This window comes from Danio rerio, chromosome 14 (assembly GCF_049306965.1).
Source record: "Danio rerio strain Tuebingen ecotype United States chromosome 14, GRCz12tu, whole genome shotgun sequence".
Taxonomy (NCBI): Eukaryota; Metazoa; Chordata; class Actinopteri; order Cypriniformes; family Danionidae; genus Danio; species Danio rerio.
In genome coordinates, this window is record NC_133189.1 from 12,163,499 (window position 1) to 12,182,506 (window position 19,008).

Below are 19,008 nucleotides of genomic sequence, written 5' to 3' on the forward strand. Positions count from 1 at the left end.
AGCCGACTGAAGGAAGGCTTCTTCCCTCAGACCATAAGGCCGTTGAACACTTAACACACCTCACACAGACTCTTCCATACCCCTCAGTGCACACCATCAATATGTAGCATGCACTACAATTTAACCAATCCATACTTGAAACAATACTGTCTTCAGCTATGGGTACACCTATTCATTGTACATATCGCTGTCAACACTGCCAATTTTACATTGTCCTGTTTTTTGGAAGTGTGCTGTTGTATGTTGTTGTATTCTGCACTGTCTCTGTGTTGCTCTATTTGTATTTTGCTCTGTCTCGAGCCAGCAGCTAAGCTTTTATTCATCATAGCACACGTGCTGCTGATGATGTGACAATAAATGTGATTTGATTTATTTTTCTTTATTTGTTTTACTTATTTATTCCATTGTTGTTAAGAAATGTCAAGTAATTTAGTTGTATAAGAAAAGTGTACATGCTGGTTCTTCTTAGTAAAAAAAAATAATAATAATAATAGTAAAAACGTAAAATTGCTTATTTTTGTTAGCATTTTTATACATGCTTTATCATTTCCACACAAATGATGGCAGTTAAATCCTCACAACAGGTTAGCATGACATATCGGAGGATTTTGAAAAAACAAAGCAATTGTTATTGGATTTAATATATAGTGTTCAGTTTTTCTAAAAGCGACATTTAGGTTCTCGACTTTTGGAAGATTTTGAAGATGTGTTACAGTTGCCACTTTTGACAGTACCACACTTTTTTTCTGCCAACGACAAAAAAAAAAAAAAAAAAAAAGGCAGCGTGGTGCGATTTTGGAATGTAAAATGGCGTTCGGTGTGATCGGACCACTTTTACCGAAAGTTTATCATATGCTGAAGAATACTAGCTGTGCAGACAGCTCATGGGTTTGTTTCGAAGCTTTGAAAGGCTATTTTCACCCATCACTACCATAATAATAATGTTTTGTTTAATGTGATATTTCTTTAGGATGTGGTTTCCATGAAATATGTATTTCTATTTTCCCTTTGCTGCTTTTATTCACGTCATATTAATCTCAACTTTTGGTTCGTTTTCTACCAATAGATTTTCCTTCAGTAAACATTCTTGGATTAACATTCTAGTGGTTAAATCGTAGACTTAAGTTTATTTTTACTCTATGCAGTAACATTTTTGGCATACACAATCTAGATGCACGTTGTTAAAATCTACACCTACATCGCAGTTCCTTTGTCAAGAAGAGCAGAGCTTTAGTTGTCAAATTCAACATAGATCATGCTTTGTCAAGCAACACGATATCCAGCCTTGCTAGCACCATCGACAAGACTTACTGAAAAGCATTCTTAGATGATTCAGTCTGATATTAACAATTTTATCTTGAGCCACTCTGCTCATACTCTTTTCCTCCTCTGTTGTGAGACACAACGAGGAATATTCATGAATGATCCAGAGCACATGAATTGAATCATCTCTCTGCATCTGATACACGCTAAGATAAGAGTATCAAGAATCATCATCGTGGTTTGGGAGACTCATCACTTTAGAAACACATTTCCTAGTTAAGAACTATAGAAATGATCCCTGAAAGTATAGTCTTAACATCCCAACTGCAGAAGGAGCTGGAGTCACTTCCGACCCTCACGGTCTTAGTGACGGTTACTTCAACACAAGCACTCACTCACATGCACAAAACAGTGATTAGAAAAGTAACACCTGCAACGTTTTTTGTCTTTAAAAATGATGTACGCTTAAAATATGTGAACACTTTGAACACATGCAGCTGTAAAAATGCATTTAATAACTCTTGTTAATAACTAAAGTTGGTAAATTGTGCGTAATCTATTTGTATGTAATTTGATAATTATGTACCCTCTTCTCTGTTTTTTTTCTTTCTTTTCTTTTTCTTTGGTGGTGGGCCTTACCGCCAATAATGATGAGACGACCTACAGAGAGGAGGTGCACACTCTGACGCAGCGGTGTCAGGAAAACCACCTCTCACTCAACACCAGCAAAACCAAGAAGCTGGTGGTGGATTTCAGGAGATAGAAGAAAGCACACACTCTTATCGCCATCGACGGGACGCCAGTAGAGAGAGTCAGCACTTTCAAGTTTCTTGGACTCCACATCGTTGAGGATTTGACATGGACTGCTCACACAAACTCCGTGCTGAGAAAGCCACAACAACGTCTCTTCTTCCTCGGGCGTTTCAAGAGATTTGGAATGAGCCCCCATATTCTCCGCACGTTCTACACCTGGATTGTGGAGAGCATCCTGACTGGCTGTATCACCACCTGGTATGGTAACAGCACCAGCGGCAATCGCAAAGGCCTGCATTGGATTGTGCAAACTGCTGGATGCGTAGTAGGAGTTGAGCCTCCCTCCCTCCCTCCAGAACATCTACACCACGCAGTGCATGAGGAAAGCCAAGAGAATCATCAACGACTCTATCCACCCAAGCCATAGACTTTTCTCTCTTCTTGCCTTCAGGCAGACGGTTCCGCAGAATCCGGTCACGCACCAGCCGACTGAAGGAAGGCTTCTTCCCTCAGACCATAAGGCCGTTGAACACTTAACACACCTCACACAGACTCTTCCATACCCCTCAGTGCACACCATCAATATGTAGCATGCACTGCACTTTAACCAATCCATACTTGAAACAATACTGTCTTCAGCTATGGGTACACCTATTCATTGTACATATCGCTGTCAACACTGCCAATTTTACATTGTCCTGTTTTTTGGAAGTGTGCTGTTGTATGTTGTTGTATTCTGCACTGTCTCTGTGTTGCTCTATTTGTATTTTGCTCTGTCTCGAGCCAGCAGCTAAGCTTTTATTCATCATAGCACACGTGCTGCTGATGATGTGACAATAAATGTGATTTGATTTATTTTTCTTTATTTGTTTTACTTATTTATTCCATTGTTGTTAAGAAATGTCAAGTAATTTAGTTGTATAAGAAAAGTGTACATGCTGGTTCTTCTTAGTAAAAAAAAAATAATAATTTTAATAATAAAAACGTAAAATTGCTTATTTTTGTTAGCATTTTTATACATGCTTTATCATTTCCACACAAATGATGGCAGTTAAATCATCACAAGTTAGCATGACATATCGGAGGATTTTGAAAAAACAAAGCAATTGTTATTGGATTTAATATATAGTGTTCAGTATTTCTAAAAGCGACATTTAGGTTCTCGACTTTTGGAAGATTTTGAAGATGTGTTACAGTTGCCACTTTTGTCAGTACCACACTTTTTTTCTGCCAACGACAAAAAAAAAAAAAAAAAGGCAGCGTGGTGCGATTTTGGAATGTAAAATGGCGTTCGGTGTGATCGGACCACTTTTACCGAAAGTTTATCATATGCTGAAGAATACTAGCTGTGCAGATAGCTCATGGGTTTGTTTCGAAGCTTTGAAAGGCTATTTTCACCCATCACTACCATAATAATAATGTTTTGTTTAATGTGATATTTCTTTAGGATGTGGTTTCCACGAAATATGTATTTCTATTTTCCCTTTGCTGCTTTTATTCACGTCATATTAATCTCAACTTTTGGTTCGTTTTCTACCAATAGATTTTCCTTCAGTAAATATTCTTGGATTAACATTCTAGTGGTTGAATCGTAGACTTAAGTTTATTTTTACTCTATGCAGTAACATTTTTGGCATACACAATCTAGATGCACGTTGTTAAAATCTACACCTACATCGCAGTTCCTTTGTCAAGAACAGCAGAGCTTTAGTTATCAAATTCAATATAGATCATGCTTTCTCAAGCAATACGATATCCAGCCCTTGCTAGCAACGTCAACAAGACCTATTGAAGAGCATTCTTAGATGATTCAGTCTGATATTAACAATTTTATCTTGAGCCACTCTGCTCAAACTCTTTTCCTCCTCTGTTGTGAGACACAACGAGGAACATTCATCAATGATCCAGAGCACATGAATTGAATCATCTCTCTGCATCTGATTCACGCTAAGAAAAGAGTATCAAGAATCATCATCGTGGTTTGGGAGACTCATCACTTTAGAAACACATTTCCTAGTTAAGAACTATAGAAATGATCCCTGAAAGTATAGTCTTAACATCCCAACTGCAGAAGGAGCTGGAGTCACTTCCGACCCTCACGGTCTTAGTGACAGTTACTTCAACACAAGCACTCACTCACATGCACAAAACAGTGATTAGAAAAGTAACACCTGCAACGTTTTTTGTCTTTAAAAATGATGTACGCTTAAAATATGTGAACACTTTGAACACATGCAGCTGTAAAAATGCATTTAATAACTCTTGTTAATAACTAAAGTTGGTAAATTGTGCGTAATCTATTTGTATGTAATTTGATAATTATGTACCCTCTTCTCTGTGTTTTTTTTCTTTCTTTTTCTTTGGTGGTGGGCCTTACCGCCAATAATGATGAGACGACCTACAGAGAGGAGGTGCACACTCTGACGCAGCGGTGTCAGGTAAACCACCTCTCGCTCAACACCAGCAAAACCAAGAAGCTGGTGGTGTATTTCAGGAGATAGAAGAAAGCACACACTCTTATCGCCATCAACGGGACGCCAGTAGAGAGAGTCAGCACTTTCAAGTTTCTTGGAATCCACTTCGCTGAGGATTTGACATGGACTGCTCACACAAACTCCGTGCTGAGGAAGGCACAACAACGCCTCTTCTTCCTCGGGCGTTTCAAGAGATTTGGAATGAGCCCCCATATTCTCCGCTCGTTCTACACCTGGACTGTGGAGAGCATCCTGACTGGCTGTATCACCACCTGGTATGGTAACAGCACCAGCGGCAATCGCAAAGGCCTGCATTGGATTGTGCGAACTGCTGGATGCGTAGTAGGAGTTGAGCCTCCCTCCCTCCAGAACATCTACACCACGCAGTGCATGAGAAAAGCCAAGAGAATCATCAGCGACTCTATCCACCCAAGCCATAGACTTTTCTCTCTGCTGCCTTCAGGCAGACGGTTCCGCAGAATCCGGTCACGCACCAGCCGACTGAAGGAAGGCTTCTTCCCTCAGACCATAAGGCCGTTGAACACTTAACACACCTCACACAGACTCTTCCATACCCCTCAGTGCACACCATCAATATGTAGCATGCACTACACTTTAACCAATCCATACTTGAAACAATACTGTCTTCAGCTATGGGTACACCTATTCATTGTACATATCGCTGTCAACACTGCCAATTTTACATTGTCCTGTTTTTTGGAAGTGTGCTGTTGTATGTTGTTGTATTCTGCACTGTCTCTGTGTTGCTCTATTTGTATTTTGCTCTGTCTCGAGCCAGCAGCTAAGCTTTTATTCATCATAGCACACGTGCTGCTGATGATGTGACAATAAATGTGATTTGATTTATTTTTCTTTATTTGTTTTACTTATTTATTCCATTGTTGTTAAGAAATGTCAAGTAATTTAGTTGTATAAGAAAAGTGTACATGCTGGTTCTTCTTAGTAAAAAAAAAAATAATAATAATAGTAAAAACGTAAAATTGCTTATTTTTGTTAGCATTTTTATACATGCTTTATCATTTCCACACAAATGATGGCAGTTAAATCCTCACAACAGGTTAGCATGACATATCGGAGGATTTTGAAAAAACAAAGCAATTGTTATTGGATTTAATATATAGTGTTCAGTTTTTCTAAAAGCGACATTTAGGTTCTCGACTTTTGGAAGATTTTGAAGATGTGTTACAGTTGCCACTTTTGTCAGTACCACACTTTTTTTCTGCCAACGACAAAAAAAAAAAAAAAAAAAAAAGGCAGCGTGGTGCGATTTTGGAATGTAAAATCGCGTTCGGTGTGATCGGACCACTTTTACCGAAAGTTTATCATATGCTGAAGAATACTAGCTGTGCAGATAGCTCATGGGTTTGTTTCGAAGCTTTGAAAGGCTATTTTCACCCATCACTACCATAATAATAATGTTTTGTTTAATGTGATATTTCTTTAGGATGTGGTTTCCATGAAATATGTATTTCTATTTTCCCTTTGCTGCTTTTATTCACGTCATATTAATCTCAACTTTTGGTTCGTTTTCTACCAATAGATTTTCCTTCAGTAAACATTCTTGGATTAACATTCTAGTGGTTAAATCGTAGACTTAAGTTTATTTTTACTCTATGCAGTAACATTTTTGGCATACACAATCTAGATGCACGTTGTTAAAATCTACACCTACATCGCAGTTCCTTTGTCAAGAACAGCAGAGCTTTAGTTGTCAAATTCAACATAGATCATACTTTGTCAAGCAACACGATATCCAGCCTTGCTAGCACCGTCGACAAGACTTATTGAAGAGCATTCTTAGATGATTCAGTCTGATATTAACAATTTTATCTTGAGCCACTCTGCTCATACTCTTTTCCTCCTCTGTTGTGAGACACAACGAGGAATATTCATCAATGATCCAGAACACATGAATTGAATCACCTCTCTGCATCTGATTCACGCTAAGAAAAGAGTATCAAGAATCATCATCGTGGTTTGAGAGACTCATCACTTTAGAAACACATTTCCTAGTTAAGAACTATAGAAATGATCCCTGAAAGTATAGTCTTAACTTCCCAACTGCAGAAGGAGCTGGAGTCGCTTCCGACCCTCACGGTCTTAGTGACGGTTACTTCAACACAAGCACTCACTCACATGCACGAAACAGTGATTAGAAAAGTAACACCTGCAACGTTTTTTGTCTTTAAAAATGATGTACGCTTAAAATATGTGAACACTTTGAACACATGCAGCTGTAAAAATGCATTTAATAACTCTTGTTAATAACTAAAGTTGGTAAATTGTGCGTAATCTATTTGTATGTAATTTGATAATTATGTACCCTCTTCTCTGTGTTTTTTTTCTTTCTTTTCTTTTTCTTTGGTGGTGGGCCTTACCGCCAATAATGATGAGACGACCTACAGAGAGGAGGTGCACACTCTGACGCAGCGGTGTCAGGTAAACCACCTCTCGCTCAACACCAGCAAAACCAAGAAGCTGGTGGTGTATTTCAGGAGATAGAAGAAAGCACACACTCTTATTGCCATCAACGGGACGCCAGTAGAGAGAGTCAGCACTTTCAAGTTTTTTGGAATCCACTTCGCTGAGGATTTGACATGGACTGCTCACACAAGCTCCGTGCTGAGGAAGGCACAACAACGCCTCTTCTTCCTCGGGCGTTTCAAGAGATTTGGAATGAGCCCCCATATTCTCCGCTCGTTCTACACCTGGACTGTGGAGAGCATCCTGACTGGCTGTATCACCACCTGGTATGGTAACAGCACCAGCGGCAATCACAAAGGCCTGCATTGGATTGTGCGAACTGCTGGATGCGTAGTAGGAGTTGAGCCTCCCTCCCTCCAGAACATCTACACCACGCAGTGCATGAGAAAAGCCAAGAGAATCATCAGCGACTCTATCCACCCAAGCCATAGACTTTTCTCTCTGCTGCCTTCAGGCAGACGGTTCCGCAGAATCCGGTCACGCACCAGCCGACTGAAGGAAGGCTTCTTCCCTCAGACCATAAGGCCGTTGAACACTTAACACACCTCACACAGACTCTTCCATACCCCTCAGTGCACACCATCAATATGTAGCATGCACTGCACTTTAACCAATCCATACTTGAAACAATACTGTCTTCAGCTATGGGTACACCTATTCATTGTACATATCGCTGTCAACACTGCCAATTTTACATTGTCCTGTTTTTTGGAAGTGTGCTGTTGTATGTTGTTGTATTCTGCACTGTCTCTGTGTTGCTCTATTTGTATTTTGCTCTGTCTCGAGCCAGCAGCTAAGCTTTTATTCATCATAGCACACGTGCTGCTGATGATGTGACAATAAATGTGATTTGATTTATTTTTCTTTATTTGTTTTACTTATTTATTCCATTGTTGTTAAGAAATGTCAAGGAATTTAGTTGTATAAGAAAAGTGTACATGCTGGTTCTTCTTAGTAAAAAAAAAATAATAATTTTAATAATAAAAACGTAAAATTGCTTATTTTTGTTAGCATTTTTATACATGCTTTATCATTTCCACACAAATGATGGCAGTTAAATCCTCACAACAGGTTAGCATGACATATCGGAGGATTTTGAAAAAACAAAGCAATTGTTATTGGATTTAATATATAGTGTTCAGTTTTTCTAAAAGCGACATTTAGGTTCTCGACTTTTGGAAGATTTTGAAGATGTGTTACAGTTGCCACTTTTGTCAGTACCACACTTTTTTTCTGCCAACGACAAAAAAAAAAAAAAAAAAAAAAGGCAGCGTGGTGCGATTTTGGAATGTAAAATCGCGTTCGGTGTGATCGGACCACTTTTACCGAAAGTTTATCATATGCTGAAGAATACTAGCTGTGCAGATAGCTCATGGGTTTGTTTCGAAGCTTTGAAAGGCTATTTTCACCCATCACTACCATAATAATAATGTTTTGTTTAATGTGATATTTCTTTAGGATGTGGTTTCCATGAAATATGTATTTCTATTTTCCCTTTGCTGCTTTTATTCACGTCATATTAATCTCAACTTTTGGTTCGTTTTCTACCAATAGATTTTCCTTCAGTAAACATTCTTGGATTAACATTCTAGTGGTTAAATCGTAGACTTAAGTTTATTTTTACTCTATGCAGTAACATTTTTGGCATACACAATCTAGATGCACGTTGTTAAAATCTACACCTACATCGCAGTTCCTTTGTCAAGAACAGCAGAGCTTTAGTTGTCAAATTCAACATAGATCATACTTTGTCAAGCAACACGATATCCAGCCTTGCTAGCACCGTCGACAAGACTTATTGAAGAGCATTCTTAGATGATTCAGTCTGATATTAACAATTTTATCTTGAGCCACTCTGCTCATACTCTTTTCCTCCTCTGTTGTGAGACACAACGAGGAATATTCATCAATGATCCAGAACACATGAATTGAATCACCTCTCTGCATCTGATTCACGCTAAGAAAAGAGTATCAAGAATCATCATCGTGGTTTGAGAGACTCATCACTTTAGAAACACATTTCCTAGTTAAGAACTATAGAAATGATCCCTGAAAGTATAGTCTTAACTTCCCAACTGCAGAAGGAGCTGGAGTCGCTTCCGACCCTCACGGTCTTAGTGACGGTTACTTCAACACAAGCACTCACTCACATGCACGAAACAGTGATTAGAAAAGTAACACCTGCAACGTTTTTTGTCTTTAAAAATGATGTACGCTTAAAATATGTGAACACTTTGAACACATGCAGCTGTAAAAATGCATTTAATAACTCTTGTTAATAACTAAAGTTGGTAAATTGTGCGTAATCTATTTGTATGTAATTTGATAATTATGTACCCTCTTCTCTGTGTTTTTTTTTCTTTCTTTTCTTTTTCTTTGGTGGTGGGCCTTACCGCCAATAATGATGAGACGACCTACAGAGAGGAGGTGCACACTCTGACGCAGCGGTGTCAGGAAAACCACCTCTCACTCAACACCAGCAAAACCAAGAAGCTGGTGGTGGATTTCAGGAGATAGAAGAAAGCACACACTCTTATCGCCATCAACAGGACGCCAGTAGAGAGAGTCAGCACTTTCAAGTTTCTTGGACTCCACATCGTTGAGGATTTGACATGGACTGCTCACACAAACTCCGTGCTGAGAAAGGCACAACAACGTCTCTTCTTCCTCGGGCGTTTCAAGAGATTTGGAATGAGCCCCCATATTCTCCGCACGTTCTACACCTGGATTGTGGAGAGCATCCTGACTGGCTGTATCACCACCTGGTATGGTAACAGCACCAGCGGCAATCGCAAAGGCCTGCATTGGATTGTGCGAACTGCTGGATGCGTAGTAGGAGTTGAGCCTCCCTCCCTCCAGAACATCTACACCACGCAGTGCATGAGGAAAGCCAAGAGAATCATCAACGACTCTATCCACCCAAGCCATAGACTTTTCTCTCTTCTTGCCTTCAGGCAGACGGTTCCGCAGAATCCGGTCACGCACCAGCCGACTGAAGGAAGGCTTCTTCCCTCAGACCATAAGGCCGTTGAACACTTAACACACCTCACACAGACTCTTCCATACCCCTCAGTGCACACCATCAATATGTAGCATGCACTGCACTTTAACCAATCCATACTTGAAACAATACTGTCTTCAGCTATGGGTACACCTATTCACTGTACATATCGCTGTCAACACTGCCAATTTTACATTGTCCTGTTTTTTGGAAGTGTGCTGTTGTATGTTGTTGTATTTTGCACTGTCTCTGTGTTGCTCTATTTGTATTTTGCTCTGTCTCGAGCCAGCAGCTAAGCTTTTATTCATCATAGCACACGTGCTGCTGATGATGTGACAATAAATGTGATTTGATTTATTTTTCTTTATTTGTTTTACTTATTTATTCCATTGTTGTTAAGAAATGTCAAGTAATTTAGTTGTATAAGAAAAGTGTACATGCTGGTTCTTCTTAGTAAAAAAAAAAATAATAATAATAATAGTAAAAACGTAAAAATGCTTATTTTTGTTAGCATTTTTATACATGCTTTATCATTTCCACACAAATGATGGCAGTTAAATCCTCACAACAAGTTAGCATGACATATCGGAGGATTTTGAAAAAAACAAAGCAAATGTTATTGGATTTAATATATAGTGTTCAGTATTTCTAAAAGCGACATTTAGGTTCTCGACTTTTGGAAGATTCTGAAGATGTGTTACAGTTGCCACTTTTGTCAGTACCACACTTTTTTTCTGCCAACGACAAAAAAAAAAAGGCAGCGTGGTGCGATTTTGGAATGTAAAAACGCGTTCGGTGTGATCGGACCACTTTTACCGAAAGTTTATCATATGCTGAAGAATACTAGCTGTGCAGATAGCTCATGGGTTTGTTTCGAAGCTTTGAAAGGCTATTTTCACCCATCACTACCGTAATAATAATGTTTTGTTTAATGTGATATTTCTTTAGGATGTGGTTTCCATGAAATATGTATTTTCATTTTCCCTTTGCTGCTTTTATTCACGTAATATTAATCTCAACTTTTGGTTCGTTTTCTACCAATAGATTTACCTTCTATAAATATTCTTGGATTAACATTCTAGTGGTTAAATCGTAGACTCAAGTTTTTTTGTACTCTATGCTGTAACAATAGCCGCTTTCAAACATACAGACCTTTCCGGAAAATTGCCGGCAATTTTCCGGAAAGGTTGTATGTGTGAACAGGTCCTTTTTGAAAATACCGGTAAATTCGTTCTGGCTATTTTCCGGAAAGAGAAGTTGTAACATTACCGGCAATTTGCCGGAATGTTGCGCTGTGTGAATGCAGAAGGAAGATTGCCGTAATAAGCGCGTGCACGTCTAGAACGTACTGACGTGAGACGTCTGCTTTAGCCAATCACAACAGTCAGACGCATTTACGTCCGCGCGGTTTGTGAGAATAAAAGCCTTTGAATATTTTTCCAGACACATTTAGCTGCTAGAAGTTAGTCAGATCACATTTATATGTTCTTCTTAATGCCAACTGTGTAAATAATCATCGATGAGATGCTTTTGATAAGCCGTTGTTTGTTTACCTTCAAGCTTTGCGTGTGCCTGTGAAACAGCCTGTGAGCGCCTGCACACGTACATATTATGAACATCTCGACATGCAAAAGTGATCCTGCGAAAGTTGTTCACTATATTGATCATCCACAGAGTTTGTAATTTAGTCAAATGTTTACAAATACAAGCGCAGCCGTTTAAAGCTCATTTGTGGTGAATGATGTCATAATTTACCGGTATTTTGGAATGGATGTGTGAATGCTCTTTTCCGGAAAATTTCCGTAACATCCTCGCCTGTGTGAACAGCGCTTTTTTGAATATACCGGTAAAGTCGTTCCAGAAATTTTCCAGATATTTACCGGTATCACTGTGTGAAAGGGGCTAATTTTGGCATACACAATCTAGATGCACGTTGTTAAAATCTACACCTACATCGCAGTTCCTTTGTCAAGAACAGCAGAGCTTTAGTTATCAAATTCAACATAGTTCATGCTTTCTTAAGTAACACGATATCCAGCCTTGCTAGCACCTTTGACAAGACTTATTGAAGAGCATTCTTAGATGATTTAATCTGATAATAATAATTTTATTTTGAGCCACTCTGCTCATTCTCTTTTCGTCCTCTGCTGTGAGACACAACGAGAAACATTCACCAATGATCCAGAGCAAATAAATTGAATCATCTATCTGCATCTGAGTCACGTTAAGAAAAGAATATCAAGAATCATCATCGTGGTTTGGGAGACTAATCACTTTAAAAACACATTTCGGAGTTAAGAAGTATAGAAATGATCTCTAAAAGTATAGTCTTAACTTCCCAACTGCAGAAGGAGCTGGAGTCACTTCCGACCCTCACGGTCTTAGTGACGGTTACTTCAACACGAGCACTCACTCACATGCACGAAACAGTGATTAGAAAAGTAACACCTGCAACGTTTTTGTTTTTAAAAATGATGTACGCTTAAAATATGTGAACACTTTGAACACATGCAGCTGTAAAAATGCATTTAATAACTCTTTTTAATAACTAAAGTTGGTAAATTGTGCGTAATATATTTGTAAGTAATTTGATAATTATGTACCCTCTTCTCTGTGTTTTTTTTCTTTCTTTTCTTTTTCTTTGGTGGTGGGCCTAATTGCCAATAATGAGACGACCTACAGAGGAGGTGCACACTCTTGACGCAGTGGTGTCAGGAAAACCACTTCCCGCTCAACATCAGCAAAACCAAGAAGCTGGTGGTGGATTTCAGGAAAGAAAAGAGAGAACACACTCCTATCACCATTAACGGGATGCCAGTAGAGAGAGTCAGCTCTTTCAAGTTTCTTGGAGTCCACATCTCTGAGGATTTGACATGGACCGCTCACACAGATGCAGTGCTAAGAGAGGCACAATAACGCCTCTTCTTCCTCAGGCATCTCAGGGGGGTTTGGAGTGAGCCCCCATATCCTCTGCTCGTTCTACACCTGGACTGTGGAGAGCATCCTGACTGGCTGTATCACCACCTGGTATGGAAACAGCACCAGCTGCAATCGCAAAGGCCTACATAGGATTGTGCGAATTGCTGGACACGTAGTAGGAGATGTTCCTCCCTCCCTCCAGGACATCTACACCAGGTAGTGCATGAGGAAAGCCATGAGAATCATCAGCAACTCTATTGGACATCAGTAATCGAATTATTTGACAAATTATTAAATGGTGGATTGCAGTTTGGTTCTTTTATTTAAGAATTTCATTCATGCCCCTTGTGACAAATAAAATATTTGATTTAAGGAACTGCTCTAAGTGTGTTTTTTTTATACAATGTTTGTTACCGCACGGCGAATGAGAGAAAAAAAACCCTGCATTTTCCGGAAACTTAGATGCACTCAGCGGGTAGCGTCAGAAAGCCGTGTGTATTATTCCTGTCACAAAATGCGGTGAAAATCCTACACGACGGTAAGTTTGATTGTGGTGCTAACATGTTTACACTCTGTGTAATAGTTAGTTCGATACGAATAAACAAACAAATTATCTGAATAAACAAACAAAGACCACTGGTCCCTCACTTACCAAATCTGTAAAAAACATGACAATCAACACCAACTTGAGCCGCATCTTTATCAAGAGGAGATGAGCAGCAAATTCAGATCTCACCATTTCCAGATGAGACAAGCTTTCGGGTAAAAAAAATGTTCCTTAGACACGTATTGTAGTCGAGTAGTCCAGCTGCGCTCTCATAGAGGGAAAATGAAAACAAAACCTTCACTGCAGCAAATTATAAAAGCAACACTGCACGCTTGTTTTGGCAACACTACGTGTCGTCTGAACACTATAACAGGTCTTCGAAGCTATCATGCATATTAATGAAGGTTCGCCGCATACTCATTAGAGCGTGCTGATTGGTTTGAACCAAGTCTTACTCATGCAATAATGCAGCACACTCAGAGACGTAATAAGGCACTCCTAGGTACAGACAGCCAGTCTCCATGCTGGAATACCTGCTAAGATCTCATGGCTGTGACGCAGCTTTAAAAATTTGTTTTTTAACCAGAAGTACGAAATTGCTCGAAATAATGCAAAAACAACTAATTTTCACTTTTTTGTGAAATATAAGTGTCCTAATTGTGTTTTTAGCAGCATGGGACACATATATGACTGTCAACAACTCAAAAAATGTGTTTTGGTGTTTCGTGACCATTTAATTTGTCAGTAACCTGGGTCAAGCGCTTCAGGTGAATTGTATGCCATTACAAAATCACCGTGTTTAAGGTCTGTTTTCTTTAAAAATCAGCTACCTCCAATTACTCAGTGATATCAGATATAATGTGGGTCATAGATCTTTTTCATAGATGACAGAAATGAGGCATGAGGTATTAAGTCTTTCAAATGCCTGCAAGTTATAATGGAAAGTGAAGATTTAGTATTTTTTATTGTGACAAAGTACAGTGAAAAGTAGGCCATACACTCATATAAGTTCTATAAATTTTAAAGAACTGCAATAAATAAATATATAAATGTACATTTCCATGTACACAATCTAACTGAGGGTATGCACAAAACAATTGTGATCAAAGCAATCACAAAAAACTATTTGTGAATAGTGATGTATAAGAACCATGTGAGTATTTAAGGTTTTGCAGATATGACATTCATTTATACATTAAAATGTGTTAAAATGATGGAAAAACAAAAACAAAAAAAATCACCTATGTTGAAGTTAATAAATAATTATATGTTATACAAACTTATTTACACATTTGTATTATCAGAGCAGGCAAGAGACAGACTGCGCTATAATAACCACTATGTTCAATTGTTTAAATATAAAAATATACATTTTCACAAAAAAACTATATTAATTTTCTTTTCGGGCTTAGTCCCTTTATTAATTAGGGGCTGCCACAGCGGAATGAATCACCAACTTATCTAGTTTATGTTTTACACATTGGATTCCCTTCCAGCTGCAACTCAACACCAGTAAATAGACATACACTTTTGCATTCACACACATACACTATGGAGAATTTAGTTTATTAATTTTTTTTATACTGCATGTGGAGGAAACCGGAGCACCCAAAAGAAACCCACACGAGCACAGGGAGAACACGGTTATAATAGTTTTGGATTTTTCATTAGTTTTAGTTTCTGTTTTGTCTTTTTGTTTTCAAATTTAGTTAGTTCCGCAGGGGGCCCCGCATGACCAACCCCCCTCACCCCGCTCTTCAGTTACATCAGGGGGCCCCCACATTTTGCGCTAGGCCACTGTGCGCTTCAGTTTTTCAAGTTTAGTTCACTCACAGCAGGCTCTCATTTTTGTGTTTGGTGCACTGAATCAAGCAGTGTATGCGCAATATTATAGGTTAACCGTTTCTCAAATTTGAAGTGTAATGTTACTGTTAATAACTGAAAAAGTATATATTGAATTATTTAAAGTCAGAGGGGTTACAAAGTAAGTAGTTTGTGGATAAGGGCTTACTGGGGACGCAAATCATTTCAAATTATTCAGTTCTATTTGGTAAACTAAAATTAAAGTATTAGTTTTAAGTGTCTGTATTTAATGCTGTCACTGTGCTGCTGTCATGTCCACTCGCTGTTTTTTGTCGCGGGAGCAGCAGCGAGCATCTGGCCAATGGCAGCAGGACTACAGGTGCCGTACGGGTCAAACACCTGACGCATGAATTATATTTACTTCTAAAAGGCTTACAGTAAGATTATGTATTAAATACATTTACAAAGACAAAAATGAAGGAGGTTTTTGCTATAATTTTAGTTAGTTTCAGTTAGTTTTGTATGTGCACAATACAGTTTCAGTTAGTTCTAGTTTTTTTAAAAAAAACTCTTTGTTTTTATTTTTATTTCAGTTAACGACAATTATTTAAAATTTTAGTTTTAGTTTTTTCGTTTATTTTCATTAACTATAATAACCTTGAGGGAGATCTTGCAAACTCCAAACAGAAATGCCAACTGACCAAACAGGGGCTCAAACCAGCGACCTTCTTGCTTTGAGGTGATTGTCCTACCTACTGCTTTTTTTATTTTTTTATAAAATTGTTATATTAAAATAAATGATCAACAAATTCATCTGTCATGACAGTATCTACAAGTGAAGACATTATCTGCACACAATAATGCCCAATTAGAAAAGTGCTACAAAATATAAAATACTAATTATGTTACTTAACTAAATAAAAGACAAATTCAAATGCCAAAACAAGCCGTAAAAGCAGGCTTCGTGTTCCTTTTTAGTTCTATGACGTATAATGTCTCTGATAATGCCAGTAGTCCCATTTAGCAACTAGATAGGAACCTTCTTTTTAATTAAGTGTAACAAATTTTTAAAAAATCAAGTCTGGTGTGTGAAGTGTTTTGTCGAAAGTATATTGAGTGTGTGTTCATTACAAACCTTATTTAGGTGATTTAACCAAAATCTTGTATAAAAAAAAAAAACATTTAGTCTGGGATGAGAAAACCAGAACTGCTAAAACCCACTTCTGGGTTTTCACATGCAAATCGATGTCATAGTTACTCCAGTCTATAGCCCTACTACTAATGATTAAAAGCATGCATTATTTTGTTCTTAGCCCAGTAAATTCAGGTGATGACAGGAAATATGGAAGCAGGAAATAAATAAACGCTGGCAGTAAAGAAGGTTAATGAAATAAAAAGGTACATGAACCTAAGTGAACTGACAGGTTTTCATTAGAGAACACTTTCTTATCTTGGCATCCTTTGTACATGTGCCTCTCTGACAGTTAAGTTTCTTAAAATCTGCAGTGTCTTATCATGCAGTAATCCACTTAATGCATGATAATACATCAGGTTTACCACTTAAATTCTCCACTGTACCCCACTATGAAGGGGCACAATCAAGTTGGCCCATGTCCAGCATTTCTTTGACTTGCAGGCAGTGCTGCCAGCAGCATACTGCAGCTATAAAAATGTAAATGGGTGTTGGGCAGGATAACAGGACCGGTTTGCTGCTTCAGCGTTTTTACACATGAACATTCAAGGCAGCATCTGCTCTTGCTTTCTATGTGTTATCCTGTGTGTAAATGAATCTGAGCATGGAAACAATTTATAAAAAAATAAATAAACAATAAACCTTTAGCTCCGCTGCAGATGCAGCATGACATTCCCATACACTGTAAAATCATCAATGACACTTCACTGGAATAGTTTATTTGCTGATGGACATAATCTACTGACAATGCGGACTTGGAAGATTTTCAGTCGAATTCATTTAAACATAAATGGTAAAAGAGGTATTGCCATTCACTCCTCTTTAACACATCAGAAAGCATATGGGAATAAGGAAAAACAAGAGAATTTCAGTAGTATTATTAAGTCCAAATGTGAAAAAGTTTGCATCCATTTTTTTTAAAGAAAAAAAAATTCTATTAATTAATCAATGAAATTAGTGCATTCTTAAAATGTCTCTGTGCCAGGGGAGTTGCTAGGGTCGAAAGGGATAAGGGGCTTAATCCCCCCCCCCCCCCCCCCCCCATCGCTAAAATATCACCACTTTCATAAGGTAACCTGCTGTTATAATAGATGTATAAATGGTTTAATAATAAATAGGGCTTTTAAGTTGATAGTCTTTTAACAATAAATTTTGAAGATTTGTGACTTGTAACACCAAAAAGGAAAAAAAAAACATTGATAAATGATTCCACTTGTCACCGACTCGGTCCTAGTCATTCCCCTCGCTGGCCAGCAGAGGCCACCATCTCCGGACTTCTAAGCATTACATCATCCACTTACACTGATCTAGCACACCTGAACTGAATCTAGCTAACGACCCACGTACCCTTTATAAGCCAGCTCCAAACGCTCAGTCAGTGCGAAGTCTTGTTTAGCCCTGGCCAGCATTTCTGAGCGTTATTCCTGCCTGATTCCTCGTGCATTACTACAGCCTGTTTCTGACTCTGCTTTGCCTTCTGCCTGCCCACGACCCACGCCTGATATACAGACTCTGATATTCGCTGCCTGCCCATGACCCACGCCTGATACACGGACTCTGATATTCGCTGCCTGCCCACGACCCACGCCTGATACACGGACCAGTGGCGTAGCGCAAAATGCGGAGGCCCCCCTGCAGGGATCACCGACGGGCCCCCCAGTTGAAGGCGGGGTGGGGGGGGGTGGAGATTGGGGGGGATGTACACATATACACATAGATATAGATATACACATATACCTATGATCGGGAGTTTTCCTGGATGTTAGTATGCATTTTTTTATTATGAAAATTTTTATTTGATCACTTTTTTACATTGATGGATCAGTGACCGCACGGGCATTCCTGACAAAAAGCTTGTGTTTCTGTGTATGAAAATGTACTATTCACTCTCCCTGTTAAATTTGATCTAATCATGTGCTGAAACACAGCTCCTCTCCTGCTTTCACTTCTCATACTGACGGAGGGAGCGATTCGTTTGTGAATGAATCTCCGTTATGAACCACTCGTTCACTAGCCAACAATAATACAAGTTTCTGGCACCACAGCATCTCTTTGTCATATTTCTTTTGCATTGTTTGCTGATTTATTCAACAAACCTAGCATAAACCGAGTGTTTAGTGCGAGTTGGTGTTACTTTGCCTTATGGTGAATGCAGTAAGTGACTATAGCTATTATTATCAATAACGTGACCTGTTTAGCACAAATTTCAAAACATACAAAAACGTAAAAAACTTAATCCTATGAAATGTTCTGCCTTTGTGCTTTGTTTTCTTTGTTTGCTCGTTACTACACTCGTAGACAGCGCTTAAGTCCAGCATCTTCACATAATAATACTGTCTTGACTAGTGCGGTTGAATGACATTTGTCCTGGGAGCACTGTACCAATGTGGCGGCGCTATTGACGCATGCTCAGGGTCCCTATGCGATATCTAGTGTATCTATGTCACAAATTGAGGAGCGGGGAAAGGAGGCGGAGTGGCGAGACAACGCGGGGAATCCTTCACAAACTGAGGAGCGATCACAAACCGAAAGTGGCGAGAGCGTCAAAGTA

At 38.8% G+C, this 19,008-nt stretch overlaps 5 non-coding genes across 5 annotated transcripts; all 5 read right to left on the bottom strand.

Annotated features, from left to right (window-relative positions):
* Positions 1-1,361: 1,361 nt before the first annotated feature.
* On the bottom strand, positions 1,362-1,577 carry LOC141377725 (small nucleolar RNA U3). The gene has a single exon (XR_012390287.1). It is a non-coding gene; the product is annotated as a small nucleolar RNA U3 (small nucleolar RNA).
* A 2,278-nt stretch (positions 1,578-3,855) lies between these two features.
* Positions 3,856-4,071, bottom strand: LOC141377716 (small nucleolar RNA U3). The gene has a single exon (XR_012390278.1). It is a non-coding gene; the product is annotated as a small nucleolar RNA U3 (small nucleolar RNA).
* A 2,275-nt stretch (positions 4,072-6,346) lies between these two features.
* Positions 6,347-6,562, bottom strand: LOC141377719 (small nucleolar RNA U3). Its single transcript, XR_012390281.1, has one exon. It is a non-coding gene; the product is annotated as a small nucleolar RNA U3 (small nucleolar RNA).
* Positions 6,563-8,844: 2,282 nt separating this feature from the next.
* Positions 8,845-9,060, bottom strand: LOC141377720 (small nucleolar RNA U3). The gene has a single exon (XR_012390282.1). It is a non-coding gene; the product is annotated as a small nucleolar RNA U3 (small nucleolar RNA).
* Positions 9,061-12,112: 3,052 nt separating this feature from the next.
* Positions 12,113-12,328, bottom strand: LOC137487654 (small nucleolar RNA U3). Its single transcript, XR_011006304.1, has one exon. It is a non-coding gene; the product is annotated as a small nucleolar RNA U3 (small nucleolar RNA).
* Positions 12,329-19,008: the final 6,680 nt, after the last annotated feature.